The 16662-nt window shown below is 34.8% G+C and overlaps 1 pseudogene; it reads left to right on the top strand.

Annotated features, from left to right (window-relative positions):
* Nucleotides 1–1697: 1697 nt before the first annotated feature.
* On the top strand, nucleotides 1698–2873 carry LOC131833107 (endophilin-A1-like; annotated as a pseudogene).
* The last annotated feature ends 13789 nt before the right edge of the window (nucleotides 2874–16662 follow it).

Below are 16662 nucleotides of genomic sequence, written 5' to 3'. Positions count from 1 at the left end.
ACTAGTATTATGAAATTTCCCTTTCTATTTATGACAATATTCCATTATTGAAAATCTATTTTATCTGATGCTGATATAGTCATTTCATTTTTATATATTCACAATTTGGTACAGTACAATTATTTTTTTCCTTTGACTGTCAATCTTTCTAGATCTCTATTTTTAATATTTGTCTATATTTAACATGGATCTTGCTTTTCTATTCAATCTGACAATTTTATCTTTTAATTGGAGTCTTCATTCTCTGTTTTATGAAAAGTTGACATAACTGGATTTAGACCTACAATTTTGCTCTTTTTTATTTTTCTTGGTAAATTTATTTTTGCATTTGGGTTTGATCCAGATTTTAATTCATCATACAAACTATGCTAGCATTAACATTCGACTATTTTCTCCTCATCTCAGTAACATGTCTGCTTGTATCAAACCCACTCCTCCTTCCCCTTGTACCCAGACCAGGCAATTATTACCAGACTTAAAAGTGACTGCAAGCTTTGATCCCCTACCAATGGCTCATCCATCTCTGGACCTTAATTTATTAGCCATCTGAAAATGTGTTAAGGAAACCTAATTCAAAATTGGAGTCAGGAAGCCATGAAAGGAGAGCTGTCAAGCGCAAAGCATTCTATGTAGCTCGCATAGTCCAGCAGGAAGAAGGAAGATTTACTCTCTGGGCAACAGCAGGCTGTAAGTACCCAGCAAAAGCCAACTGCCCTGGCTTGCAGCCAAGGAGAGGCCACCACTTCAAACTCTTATTTTCTTTCAGTGAACATGTCTTTGAAACAACCGTCTCAACTTCCTCCTTTCCTCTATAAAAGGAAGCTCTCCTCTGTTCTCTGGACTTGCCCATGGTTCACCATAGTTGGCTTGTCCTGAATTGTAGTTTTTCTGCTATTCCCTAATAAACTTGATTTTGCTGGCTGAATTAATTGCTTACTTACTTTTTCTTAAAGTTTGACAGTGACCTATAGCATATAACTTTTCAATAACTTTAAACAAATGCATTATTTCCAAGTGTATCTTGTACTTCCTTATTGCTACCAGAGTTATGGTCTTTTGTGACTTTGTACATTATAATTAGATATGGGTATATGATATGAGATATCTTCTCCAGCAATTTTTAAGCAAAAGTTATTGACTTATCAATAAATAAACAAATAAAATAAAGCAAATAAATAACAAACAAAATAAAACAAGATTTATAGTTATACAGTTCTGGGCTTGTTTCTTAGTTTCTTCATTTTCTACCTGTGACTTGGAGAAGTTACTTAATTTTCAGAGCCTTAATTAGTACATTCATAAATCCTATTTCTTACAACCAATCACATATTATTATGAAAATTAAATAAGATCTTATTATGTAAGTTACTCATTTCCTAGACAATGATGGAAACTCAACAAATATTGAACTTTTGTACATATATAAATTTGGATAATTTCTGCATAAGTTTATATCATAAAATAGGTACAAAAATGTTACATTTTCTAAAATTTAAAACTATTTAAGGCCCCATACCACTATGTCTTCCATGCCCCCAATTATGGTGGGAGCACTAGAAGTGGCAGGACTCTGCTCAGCCTTCCTACCTACCTCCTCCACAGCTTCTTTAAGGCAACTACACCCACACCCATGACCATAGTTGTTCATACCCATGTGTCTTCCCATACTTTGTCAGTAGTCAGTGACCAGGCTAAAGAAGCAATTCTGCAAAGCCACTCAGAAAGTGGATGAGAAGAAGGAGTCAAGCTAGATGATGACTTCAAAGAGGTAGAGAGGAAAGTAGAAGTCACCATTAAAACTGTGATGGAAATTATTACCAAACCAATTGAGTACCTTCAAGGGGCGCCTGAGTGTCTCAGTGGGTTAAACCTCTGCCTTCGGCTCAGGTCATGATCTCAGGGTCCTGGGATCAAGCCCCACATTGGGCTTTCTGCTCAGTGGGGACCCTATTTCCCTTTCTCCCTCTGCCTGCCTCTCTGCCTACTTATGATCTCTCTCTGTCAAATAAATAAATAAAATCTTAAAAAAAAAATGAGTACTTTCAAGCCAACCCAGCTTCCAGAGATAAACTCAGTATGATCCACATCATGTCAAAAATCTGCAGCCAGGAGAAGGAGCCAGGATATCCCCAGGTAGAAGGTCTGCTGGCAGAGGTAATGCTCATGTTTGGAGGAGAGCTTAGAGATGATTGTAACTTTGGCTCAGCACTTGGTAAGGTGGGAGAAGCCATTCAAGAACTCTTGGAGGTTTAAGACTTTTTGGACATGGAAATGAAGTGGAACTTCACTGACCTCCTTCAGAAGCTTCATGACAGAATGCTGAAGGAAATTCATCTACAGAAGTTAGAGGTTGAAGCCTGGACTTTGATTATAAGAAGAAACAACAAGGCAAGATTCCCAATGAAGAGCTCTGTGAGGATTTAAAGAAATTTGTTGAGTCTCAAGAAGTTGCTGAGTCAAGCATGTTCAGCATGTGAGCCAGCTCTCTGCACTCTTTCAAGACCAGCTGGAGTACTGTAAGTGGACAGTCCAGATCCTGCAGCAAGTTATGCCCAGACTGGAAGAAAGAATAAGATAAGCTTCATCTCAGCCTATAGAGAAATATCAGCCTAAACCACAAATGAGTCAGGTTTTCAACTGGAGACAGCACTCAACCCAGTGAAAACTTCTCCCATAGGGAAACTCCCAGGATCCCCAGGGAGTTTCTGTACAACTTTGGACCAGCAAATGAAGGGGAATTGGGTTTTAAACGTGGTAATATCATCATGCTCACTAACCAAACTGATGAGCACTGGTACAGGGGATGGCTTCATGGCCAGTCAGTCTTCTGTCCTGTCAACTATGTAGAGACTCTGGTCACTTTGTCCCATTAAAATGTTAAGCTGGCAGGCTCACCTCCACTATATCTTAATATGGATATTTACATTTAAGTGCTGCTTTAATAATGTTGCTTACAACACATCCCAGATGCGGGATGCAGTGGTCCAAGTCATCAAGCTCCACCCTTCTTTGATTAACTTGTATGATCCTACAAGAGTCATGGTGATGGGTACTATCTTCTTAGCCTGGTGAGCATGGCACATACTTTTTTTTTTTTCTTTAAAGATTTTATTTATTTATTTGACAGAGAGAAATCACAAGTAGATGGAGAGGCAGACAGAGAGAGAAAGAGGGAAGCATGCTCCCTGCTGAGCAGAGAGCCCGATGCAGGACTCAATCCCAGGACCCTGAGATCATGACCTGAGCCGAAGACAGCAGCTTAACCCACTGAGCCACCCAGGTGCCCCATGGCACATACTTTTTAAAATACCATCTGAGATCAGCCAGTAGTCATAGAAATCTGTTTACATGGTTCTCAGGAGGCTGTAGCTTCCTAAAAGATGACCACGAGCCACATCACAGAAACACCATCCTAATGAAGATATTATTCGTCACTCATCTCAAGGTCTCAGTCTTTCCATTTAAATAGAAGAATGTTCTTCCTTCCCCATTTTCTTCTCCCAAATAGGTACATCACAGAATTATGGAAGAAAGCTTCCCTTACCAGCAAATTGTTTTTGAATCTGAATTAATTGGTCCCATATTGCTGTCTGTAGAAAAGCATTGAATGTGTGTTCAAAACCTTCTCTGAAAATGGTCATCTTTGTTTCTCTCAATTATGCCTACTCCAGAGGAAAGCCAGTTTTCTTCCCTCCCTGCTAATAAAGCCAGAGGAGACTTCTGTTTATTTCTTTTTTGTTCTAAAAATCGAAGTATCCATGTTAATTATCTTTGAATTAACTCAAAAAGAAAATTCCCTATAATTATTTTTATATTTTTGGTACTTCATTGAAACAAAGTCTTATCCTTTCTGTTAAATATGACTTTACTTCATCTGTCTCTCTACTTTTCCTCCAGTCCCTATTGGAAATAACATATTCTCATTTTCTGATCATAAAATATTTCAACCCCTAACTCAAACCTATTATAATACATCAAAAATATTTTTCTTTAATAGTTGAAATAGAATATTATATTCATTTTTAAACAAGAAAATTAATAAAGAGTTATGTTTAAAACAACAAATAACAATTAACATTTGTAACAGGGAAGTCAGTTAATACACACATAAATATGGCTTAGGATATATTTCCTTAGGAAGGTAGACCTATGTATACTTAAAATCTGAATTTGCCTAATTAAAGATATTAATGGAACAAGTAATTGAACATTTGAATTTTACACATCTTCATTTCAGAATAGATACATGGTTATAATGAAAACTATGCAATAATAGTTTTCAAACACAAGTATAAAAACAATTGAAATTAGGAACTACATTTTTTTCCTATGTCTGTCAATTCAACATACATACATGTATGTGTTTTCATGTAGACATAAACAGACAAAACCACAGTCACATAAAAAGTATACATTTAAGAGCTTTAAGGGACCAGAGTAATAGCAAAAATAGGAACACTTGGTTTGGAGTGCATAGTTCAGATATGTCTCTTTGGCTATTTTAGGTCTTTCTAATGCAGAATTGTCTAATACATATAATATTAAATAATAATAAGCACACATTGCAAAATGAAAAATATTTACTAACACTTAATTATGCATATATTTGCATATGAATATATTTAGTAAATTACTGTAGTTATGTATTTATAAATAGCATGTGTGATTGGGTTAAGAAGCCTTTCTTCCAGCTAATGTGCTCGTGACACCATTTGCCAAATTCCGGCAACTCCACTCTGCATGTGGGACCAGCAATTGTACTTGGAAGGAACGCACAATAATTGATTTTTCCTAAAAGTGTGATTATAGAGAACACACATTTTTTAATAAGTTTTGCTTATTTGTAGTAACTTTAAGCATGCGAGGCATGATACTCTTCCACTACTCTTTCTCCACCACCTAGAAGCAACCTGTTTCGCAGCCAGTGCAGACAAGTGAAACCGGAGATTTTCTTCATTCTTTTAATTAATTAATTAATTAATTAATATGTCAGGGTGGGGGGAGAGAGAGAGAGAGAGAGCACAAGCAGGGGGAGCGGCAGGCAGAGGGAGAAGCACATTCCCCACTGAGCAAGGAGCCCAATGCGGGATTGGATCCCAGATCATGATCTGAGCTGAAGGCAGATGCTTAATCAACTGAGCCACCCAGGTGTCCCAATTTCCTTTATTCTGGTTAAAATTCCCTTTTTCTTAATTTCCATCCTTCTACTATTTCCTTCCCGATCCATTTTATTTTGCTTGTTCCTAATCTTAGTGATAATGTTTTGATTATTCTCTATTTACATCTATAACCTTTAGAGTTTGGTCCTTAAAGGGCAGATTTTATGTCTTAGTTATAAACTTAAGTAATCATGTTTCTAATGATAAATTTTTTTGACTTTTCAATTTTTAAGTTTATGTATTTTGCACATCTTTGAAAGAAGAGCTTCAAGAGATGTATTTCTAATTCAACAAGCACTTGTCAACATGCTTATGGTGGAGGGTAGTATTTTTACGTGTAATATTTCATTTAGTCTTCACAAATTCTATGACAAAGGTATAGATAATCATGTTTCTCATATTAGATGTAAACATACTGCCCTGAAATTTTAATTCCATCTGAAAATCTGTGAGTACTCACTACTGTGCTGTTGTGTATTTATGTGCCTTTATGATTACACAGGAGGGTTCCTAAATTAACCGTTGTACAAAAAAAGCTACTGCATTACTAAAATGCTTCTTTCTAGATATTTTGCTAAATAGTTCTTGCAACAAATTATTCTACTGCAAATGAATTGTCTAGCCTGAGGTTATTTTAATTCTTAATGCCAGGACTGTCCTGACACACTAAGTATTACACGTTCCTCCTATCTCCTTCAGTTATTGCTTTGCTAGTTTTTCTTATTTAATTATGATATGCTCACCACATGTAAAAGTGGTTTCCTCTAGCATGTATGCATATACATGTGCACACATGAAAGGACATGTGTGTACTTGCACAATTGCACACACATGTGTGTGTGCAGACATACGCACACTACTTGTTCTTTGTTCGAAAGATCTGGATATAATGAACTGAGTTAGGAAATACCCAGTCTACTTTGGATAACACCTGGCAGGTATTTGAAAGTACATATAATTGGGCTCAAATTGGTTTGGGTTTATAAAAGTAAATCCTAGTGCAGAGACAGGTTGATAAATACTACAATAAAACTTAAGCCAACACTTTATTTAAAATGGAACATACTCTATATAATTGGAGATTATAAACCACAGAGAAATTATAAACAATATTCCAGATTTCTGGCCAACTAAAATTTCACTGACATCTTGTAGGTGGAAAAAAAGTAAATAATCTCTACAAATCTTACTGACTTCAAACCAGAGAAACAGCATCATTTATTAAAATGCTGGGAAGTTGATAATGATGATGATGATAAGCAAAATGGATAATAGTGTCTGGGATTTTGGAGGCCTTCCACCTACACTTCCTGCATGTATAAAGAGAAAAGCAAGCATCTGGCATACCAGATGGTTTATATTTGTGATGCCCAAAGAAAAAAAAGAATATGGAAGACAGAAAGACATGTTCCTACTGATACTAATAGTTTGGTATTCAAATTATGCTACAAACATTTTTTTCTCTATAGGAGATTAATGTTACTATGCATCAAAAAGAAATTTTAAAAATGAACTCTTAAGGCAAGAAGCAGACTGAATTTAAATGTATTTTTCTCTGAGAAAACTGAATTCCCTAATTATCTGAGGAGTTTTACTAGTTCTAACAGTATTGTTTTTCCCAACTTTTGGCTAACCGTAGCTCAGCAAGGAAAGGCCCCTCATAGTCTTCACTCTGCTGTGTTTCCTCCTGATTCAGAACATGAGAGGTTGACTGCCCATTATTTCCTGGTGTATTTTAATGTCTATCTAAGGAAGGATTGTATCACAAAATATATAAGGTACTGTGTGCTCCAGTATGTATTTGGGACAAGGCATCTCTCAATGGGAGCCCTGTAGCTTACCACCCCCTTGCAGAGCATAAGACTTCCCTAAGGATTTTCTCTCATAATGGGATGCTGGAACACCAAACACTTATGCCATTCGAGCACAAAAGGGATTTTAGATTCTTTTAAACCTTTGATGAGAAGAAACTGAAGAGAAAATGGACTGAATCTGGAGAATCCAATGCTAGACTTAGTGTGGTAATTAAACCCAAATAACTGATGTTTTGGAGTAAACATAAGTATCAGATTATTGTATGATTATTTGGTTGAGGTAATATGGCTAGATCCTATGAGTGATGGTGTTTTTCTTCAGAAAAAAAAAAAAATCAGTGTCAACACTCAACCATTCATGTAAGTAAGTGCTCAAGACTAAGGCAAAAATAGGGTATCAAAGGATAGGTTTAGTGTTGGGGTAGTTTGGACTAATTCCCCTGCATAGAAAATCTAGGGTATTCAGATTAGTTGGCTAAATTTCCTTAGTTATATGGAGTCAAGCAATGACTGGAGAAATGAACTGGTCTTTAAAGAACCCCTAAAGAAATAGTAATTATCTGTTACTTACTACATTATTCTTTCCATCTATTCCTTTGAGTCTTGAAAATACTTTTAACCCAGTGTGTACTGTGTTGTGGAGAACTAAGAAGTGTCTGCTCTCCATTTGGGACTAAGTGAAATCTTGATCATTCTTTTTCATCTTCTACCTTAATGCATTTGCAGTGGTTTATTTATAAGGGTATTTTCTCAAATATTTTCCTCAGATGAGTTGCTTGGATCAGATATTCTCTGTCTCTGTGATGATCTCATTTATCTTCCATTCACCCTGATAGAAGAATGATAGCTTGGCTAGATGTAGGATTCTAGGATTGCAGTCATTTTTTCTCAGTAGTGTGTAGATTCTCCTATATTTTCATCTAGCTTTCAAAATTGAAGATGAGAAATACAATGATATCTTTTTTTTTCTTGTTGTACAAGTTTTCTTCTGCCATAAGTCTTATGAGGTTTTTTTCCTCTTAAGAATAACAAATTTTAAGCAGACTATTCTTAAATAAGTATTCCTTCTTAAAAATATAGCTTATTACTATATAAACACCTTAATTCTTCAGGTATAGATCTGACTTCTACTCAGGGATATTTCTTTCCAGCAGTTCCTGATTTTCTTCCTTATTTCTTAATGTCTCTCTATATATATCTTTTTTTTTTTTTTTAACAGTTTTCATTAGTGAGTGCCCTTGGATTTATTGGCCACATCACTACTCCTTTTCTCATAGTTCCCTTTTTTCTTTTTTTCTCTTCTTTTTTGAGATCATTTAAAAATTTCCTATTTCATATAATTAAAAGTGTATATGTTTCTTTTTGGTTAAATTACTGATTTTTTTGTTGTTTTTAGTTTGAACATATGTTCTTAACTTTCAGGACATACTTTTTCCTTCATATACATCTTCATAAATGATACATATATGCACTTAATCTTTTTTATCCAACAATTCTGTTTCACTGGTTTTGCATTTCAAAATTCATTTGATCTCTCTAGCCATTATTGATCTCTTTTAGCTTAATGGAGTCAACACATCGTGCTTGGACATTCTTAAGACTGGGTTTATTGCAGACGGTGAGAGGAGGAAATGATTTCTCCTCCTATGATGGGTCGTGGTGTGGGAAAAAGGGGGGTTGCTTTGGGCTCCTATAAAGGCTTCTTTTGTGCAGCAGGAGAAAAGTCAACCAGAACTATTAATTCAAACTTTATTTAAAACGTTGTAATATGGAAAAGGTTAAGATGAGTGTTACAGGAAACCAGTTGCCTAAAGTATTAATGGGATAGATTGGAGAAAGTCAAAGTTGAGTGTTGCTCTGAGAATTGTCCTGTATTCAATTTATTAAAAGTATGAGAAAATTAAGATTGTGTTAACTGTGGTAAGGATACATAAACAGTAAAACTTGCTCAGAGTCAGTTTGGACTTAATAAAAGGGGGAAGGAAGATAGAGTTGAGGCTAAAGTCTTCTGTGCATCAGTAAAAATGTTTCATTTCCTAAGAATATTTCTTTATCTGCACAATTGCAACATTAAGACAGGGAAGATTGGGGCCAAACATTCAACACTATTGTACAAGCCTTTTGGATTTAGAGATTAGAGAATGCTTATTACCAACTATTCCAAAGCCTCCTGGTTTTGCTACTGGATTTGATGGCTTTCTTCAGTGAATATCTCGGGAATATTCTTAAGCATGGAAGGGAGCCCCTTTCAGTTCTCTCTACAGAGATCTCAATAGAATCTTTATTCATATTAATTTTCTGGATTAAAATTAGCAAGTGTTTTAAAAATAGGTATATGAGGAAGGAAGGCTAATATTCCATTCATCTGTTTCCAGATTTCACAGTTCTTTTGTTTTTTGTTACTTACCTGATAAGAAATTTGGTGATTTCTTGTAAATGTTTCCTTTTTGTTAATACGTACAATTTAAAATACCTGGAAATGCATTAGCAAGTTGGTATCTCATATGCCAAAATGTTTGACTACATAAGTAATTTAGAAATTAATAGTGATAACACATTAGCTATTTGGAACTGAGGGGGGAAATGTGGTCATGTCATAAATCATATCTTTCATTAAATAATCCTATGAGTTTCTCTGCCTTATGAAAAATATGTGTATTCATTCCAATGAAGTGCATTAAAGATGGTAATTTCCACCATGGTGCCAAATGTCCCAAAGACAAACAGTTAAATTTAAGCCATGGAGCAAGGAAAGTGAAGACAAATAAAATAAAATAAAATAAAAATAGAATCATTTACTTATTTGTACTAAATATGGTTAGTATTTAGTTTTTGACTTTTATTTTGTCACATTATGTCAAGCTTTTAATGAAATGCAGAGCTTCTAACACGATGGATTTATTCTTTCTATAAATGGATGTCTAAAGGCTTTTAAAATTAAATGATTTTATTATGAGAACACATACACTGTTTTACCTGTACAAAAAAAAGAGATAAATATTCACCAGACTATAAATGGTTACAATGAATCACTTTAATGAGTCACAGAATATTACAAGGTTTTGACCTTGACTTGACAATTAGTTGCTAATTTTATATTGTCAGTAAATACATTGTTATTATGGAGTAATGCAAGATTAAACATTTACGACATAGTAATTTTTAAAAATAACTGTCAGCCTATTGTTTTAGTTATTTAAGTTTACATACATATTTTAATAGAATTAGATCATAAAATTAGCATTGTTTAGCTACTTCAGTAATAAAATATTTTATCATGCTATACTAAGCCTGACATATTTCTGAGGACTACAACTGACCTTTGATCAATACGGGCTTGACATACATGATCTACTTAATATGTGAATTTTTTGATAAATACAATACATACTGTAAATGTATTTTCTGTTCCTTATAATTTTCTTCATATTTTCTTTTCTCTAGCTTATTTTAAGAATATAGTATATAACACATATAACATAAAAATTTGTTAATTTTTTTGAAGATTTTATTTACTTATTTGAGAGAGTGAGTACAAGAGGGGAGAGCAGAGGCAGAGGGAGAGGAAGAAGCAAGCTCCCTGCTGAGCAAGAAGCCTGATGTAGGACTTGATCCCAGTACTCTGGGATCATGACCTGAGCCAGAAGGCAGCCACTCCACCAACTGAGCCACCCAGGTGATCCAAAATATGTGCTAATTGATTATGTTTTCTCTAAGGATTGTAGTCAACAGTAGTCTATTATTAGTTAAGTTTTAGGGAGTCAAGTTTTACATGTATTTTCAACTACACGGAAGTCCCACATTTATATTTTCATGTAAAGGTAATTATCTTGTTTTAGGGCCAGTATTCAAATACAGTCATATTAGGGTTAGGGCGGTAACATATATATTTTGAAGGACACAATTCAATCTATATTACACCTTAAAATATATGCCAGAGATATTAAAAGCAAGCCGGCCATAGGATTTACAATATTAGAATAATTTATACATGGTTTGGGGTTTTGTTTTTTTAAAGTAATTTCTAAATAGTTTCATGCGCAACTATGGACACAAATATTGAATAAAGTTAAAAAGTAGTCATTACAATACATAAAGATGTCCTGTACTACTATGTAAGCAGATTCTTGTGTAATAAAGATTGTTACATAGATTTAAAAGAGAAAACTGACATGCATTTTTGTTACATTTTAAGATAAGTCACTTCAAATAAAATGTAAAGTTATGATTTGGAGATTTTGTTATTTAATACATGTAGGTTATTTCATTAATTCAGAATTGCCAGAGGGGTGCCCCGGTGACTCATCTGGTTAAGCATCCAACTCTTGATTTCAACTCAAGTCATGATCTCAGGGTTATGAGACCAAGCTCTGTGTTGGGGTCTGTGCCACTGGGCATGGCACCTGCTTAAGATTCTTTCTTTCTCCCTTTCCCTCTGCCCTTTCTGCTGTCTGCTCCTGTGCATGCTCTGTCTTAAAAACAAACAAACAAAAAATTAAAATTAAAAAATTCAGAATTTCCAGAATAGTTTTGTAAAAAACCAAATAACTTTCTGAAGGTGAGTAGTGAAATAGGTGAAGAGGTGGGGGGGATGGGTGAAATAGGTGAACGGGATTAAGAGTACAATTTTAATGATGACCCTGGAGTAATGATGTATAGAATTTTTGAATCACTCTATTGTACATCTGAAACAAATATAACAATGTAGGTTAATATGCTGGAATTAAGTTTAAAAATTAATTTAAAAATTTTTTTAAAAATCAATAATTCTCTCAGTCTGAGATTCTATTTCAGCTTTACCTACCAATGCCCGTTTTTCAAATCTCTCACCTCCCAAATTTTATTTTGCTTGTCTACTGCTATTTATTTATTCATTCAAAACACGTACCTAATAGATAACAATTTAGAGTTTTTAGCAGCCCCTGCTATTAATAAGTCAGAGCTCAAAGTCTCATAGAAAATGAGAATAAGGGAACATATGATTGTCTGCCATTTGATAAATACTATGAAAGAGGATAAAGAATGAATAGTAGACATCCTTTAATATATTCAAGGATGACATTAATGAGACAGTAAACTTAGGCTTAATCATCAAGACCTATGGTTTAATGGCAGATGAATACCTGCACATTGGCATGAAGGCTTGAGAAGATAGCATGATTTGGGAGTCCTAGTAGCATTATGAAGGCCTTCCTAAAGGCCTAAGGGATACAATAAAAGGAAGCAGAACGAAATAGGAGATAGTTTCAGTGTTCTGGATAGCGTATCCTACTTGATTCTTCTATGCTACTCAAAGTGACAGTTTTCCACCTCAACTTTTTGTGTGGCTAGGATTATGAACTTAATTAGTCTCTACTTGGCTGGGAAATACCTGGATCCTAGATCCTCTAGGCTGTTTTTTCCCTAGCATAACCTGTCTTTAATGTTGAACCATCCTGCACTGCTGCTCACCATGATAGTAAGGGCAAATATAGCCAGAAGTTCAATTACTGTGAAGGAGAGTAATGTGCCTGAGAAGAAGGTTGGAACGTCAGTAGCCTAGAGTCAAAATCTCAGTAAATTCACTAGTCAAGACATAAATTCCAAGAAAATTTGACTTAAATAAATCAAAAAAGATAGGAAATAGGTTCTTATTTCCATAAATGTGATTGACAAGAATTAGAACTTATGGGGGTACCTGGGTGGCTCAGTTGTTAAGTGTCTGCCTTCGGGTCAGGTCATGATCCCAGTGTCCTGGGATTGAGCCCCGCATCAGGCTCCCTGCTTCACAGGAAGCCTGCTATTCTCTCTCCCACTCCCCCTGCTTGTGTTCCCTCTCTCACTGTCTCTCTTTCTCTCTCTCTCTGTCAAAGAAATAAATAAAATCTTTTAAAAAAATTAGACCATATGGATAAATGCATAGGTAATAAAATATTATTTAGCCCCAAAAAGTAAAAAAAAAAAAAATCTAAAAAAAAAAAAATCATCTATGATAACATCAATGAAACTGGAGGTCATTATGCCAGTGAAATAAGCCAAATAAAGAAAGATAAAGTTTGAATGATCTCATTTATTTGTGGGATCTAAAAACAAAAACAAAACAAAAAAAAAGAAAGAAAAAAATTAGCTGATAGAAACGGAAAGTAGAATAGTGCTTGCTAAGAAATGAGGTAGAGTGGAGGAAATGGACAGATGTTGGTCAAAGGTACAAACTTTGACTTACAAATAAATCAGTTTTTATCTAATGTACAGCATGGTGATTCTAGTCAACAGTATTGTATAGCATTCTTGAAATTTTCTGAGATAGCATATCTTAAGCATTTCACCATATACACCCAAAAATGCAACACAAAAAGAATGTATGCAAGGTAACAGACATGTTAATTGACTTGATTGTGGGAACCACTTCACCTTGTATACACATATCATATCATCATGTTGTATAATTTAAATATATATACAATTTTATCTGTTTAATCAATTCTACTACACTAAAACTGGGGTGGTGGAAAGGACATAAACACAAACTATACAGCTAAAGACTGACACACTTGACTCTAATATATGCACATACATGTTTCTATTCATTTTTGTGTATCTAATACATATATACTATAAAAACACCACATAACTTTGTAAGAGTAGAATTATCCCTAATAATTTTTATCTTAGTGGACTAAAAAATTTTGCCACATATGTGACAAAGTATTCATAACTCTAATATATTTTCAAAACTTATAACAATAATTAAGAAAAAAAGATAGACAACAAAAAGACAAAGACACAGTATGCTTTTGGAAGTATATGTTAACTTAATTATGGTGATGGTATCACATGTGCCTGCATATGTCCAACTTCATCTAATTGTGTGCATTAAATATGTACAGTTTTTGTATATCAATAATCCCTCAATAAGGCTGTAAAAGATACATTACACAAAGATATTTTCTTAGTTTGGTTTCCCTTGAAAGCAAAAACCAGGAACTTTGGTACAGGCACTGTAGTTGGAAGATAAACTCGTGAAATAAGAGTGGGGGAACATGGAAAGGAATACAGGAAGGAAGAGAGGTCAATGTAGTTAGGTCTTAATGAAGCTTGATGCTATGGACAAAGACTCACTACTGTTGGTCTAAGAAGCAAACCAAACGCCTACCAGATTTTTCTATCAAAAAGACAGGAAGCTCGAGGATCCGAGTTCTAGCAGTGTGGTTCCTAAATTCCATTGCAAGCAGATTGGTGCTGAGGATTAACGTTAGCATTTCATGGTAGTGCTTGAGAACAGTCAGAGCAAACTCTGTCTGGTCTTTAGAAAGCCCTGAGTTAGAATACATAAAGTCTATTATTGCAATCTTGAGACTGGCTGCTCAGTGTGTGAGTTTGCACAGAACTGTCCACTAAACTTGTCAGTGTTGAAATCAGAGATGAGTCAAGCAGATGTGACCTATACAAGAGGCATCTTCTACAAATACGAACGAACAATTTTCAGAAGTGTAATCTCAAATAACTAATGAGAATTTCAAAATAATACTCAATATTTTTATAACTGGTAAAATAAAAATTTTAAACACAAAGAAATAATATTCCACTTCTTCAGAATTAGCTAAAAATAAGATTTGAAACCATCAGTTAAAGGGAACTATGTAGAAATAGTAACTCTCATGATCAAATGGTAGAAGTTTAAATTGGTATAAACTCTTCTATAAGATTTGAAACAGGAAGCTAAATAGGATAACTTCTGATCAAGCAATTATCCTTTGGGTATACCTGAAAACCAATCCAAACTACTATCTCCAAAAAAATATTGTATATTCATGGGATAGAAATAAAAAGTAGCAACTAAAATGAAACAACTTGATTTATATTTAAAATCATTAATTTCAAAATTACAACATGTACAAGAAAAAGTTTTGTAGCACAGAAAGAATATCAATGATATGGATTGAAATCCATGTTAAACAGTGGAGTATAATGTAAAATAATATTATAGAAATATGGCCTAGAAGGGCTCTGAAAGGCCACAAATTCATGAAAGTAGAAAGAAGGCTAATAGTTGGGAAATTAGAAAAAAAAATAGTAGATTTCGAAGTAGTATGTAAAATTTTACATCTTTAATAAAATATCAACTGAATTTTAAAATAAATCAGCATTTGGGCACCTCAGTGGCTCAGTCAGTTAAGCATCTGCCTTTGGCTCAGGTCATGATCTCAGGGTCCTGGGATCAAACACCCCATAGGGCTCTGTGATCAGTGGGGAGTCTGTTTCTTCCTCTCCCTCAGCCCCTCCCCCTGCTCATGCTCTCTTTCTCTCTCAAATAAATAAACAAAAAGCTTTTAAAAAGTTATTTTGATAAACATACATAAATACACACAAATATATTTTATTAATTATCTTCCTTTCATTGTTTTTTTTCTATAACTTCATAATTTATCACCACGGTATCTCTGTTCTACTTAAAAGATATTTACTTCTTAAATAGTCCATAATATTTTAATTTATAGGTAATGATGGTAGCATCATTGAATTACCTGATTGACCATCAACAGGCATTTATTTTTAAATTAGTATCATTCACATGCAGCTGTTTAAAGAATATCATAATGTATCAATCTGGATTTTAACTGCAAATAATAATAAACATGGTAATATGGTAAGTAGTTTAATCAGAGCCAGAGATCCAGAATCTCTAGCAGACCGAAAAAGTCAGGATAGGAGGCTATGCAGCCATAAGCTGCTGTAAAATGTAAAAGGGTAAATGCAATACCTACCATGGGAAGGATTTCAGTGCTGTGACCATGGGTACAGACTTCCAGATCACTAGTGAATGCTGATGGCCAAATTCAGACACTGTGCTAACTCTGTTAATCCTGAATGCCAGATGTCTTTGCCAAGAGAGTTTGATGGAAATTGCTTCTATGGCACACCTTTTTCCACTTTTGTTAAAATCTATGTCTACCATGCGGTAATGGGTCTAGCAATGCTTATTTCACATAACTGTGTGCCAACGGTAGGTGAGGATGAGAAAGCAAGTTTGTGGCTTCTGTCTTGGCCAGACAGGATTCAGTGTAGAGAATTTCCTCCTAAATGGGAATGATGTGGAAGAGTTGCTTGTGTCTGCACACATTGCAAATAAGCATATGATCCAACCTGCTCACTGACCTATATCAACGCCACATTCTTTAAAATTTAGCTTCCAAACAACACAAAATGTCCCTGGATCACATGATGTCACTATTCTAGAAATTTTCAGCTCTACTCTCCTCTTCTCTCCATCTGCCTTTGATCCAAATGACTGACCTGCAGGATCAAAATAGCTCTGTTGTCTGATTTCAGCTATGGGTTAACCCAGAGTTCTGGCAAGAGGCCAATGGGAAAGAGTGAGGAAGTGAGGGTGTTTTCTCCTCGCTCATCCCTGTGGGGTAGCCCCAGGTTGGCTCCATGTCTCATTTGAAAGTTGACTCTGCATTTGAAACTCTAATTGAACTCAATTGTTCCCTTCTGGGTTCCATGATTGCTGCCTTTTTTTTTCTTCCCTTTGGGTCTGGTGGTGGCATAGTCTCAAAGTACTTACTGTACCATCTCTGTGGTTTCCCTACATTTTGTCACTTTTTTGACAAATAAGCCCTTTTTTAAAGCACTCCTGGAACAGAGTAGGGATGCTGTTTCCTGCTAGCAGACCAATACAGTAATTATACACTATTCCAAAAAAGAGG

Source organism: Mustela lutreola, chromosome 6, assembly GCF_030435805.1.
Source record: "Mustela lutreola isolate mMusLut2 chromosome 6, mMusLut2.pri, whole genome shotgun sequence".
NCBI classification, from domain to species: Eukaryota; Metazoa; Chordata; class Mammalia; order Carnivora; family Mustelidae; genus Mustela; species Mustela lutreola.
The sequence above is the reverse complement of the archived record's forward strand: the minus strand, read 5'-3'. Positions and strand labels throughout refer to the sequence as shown.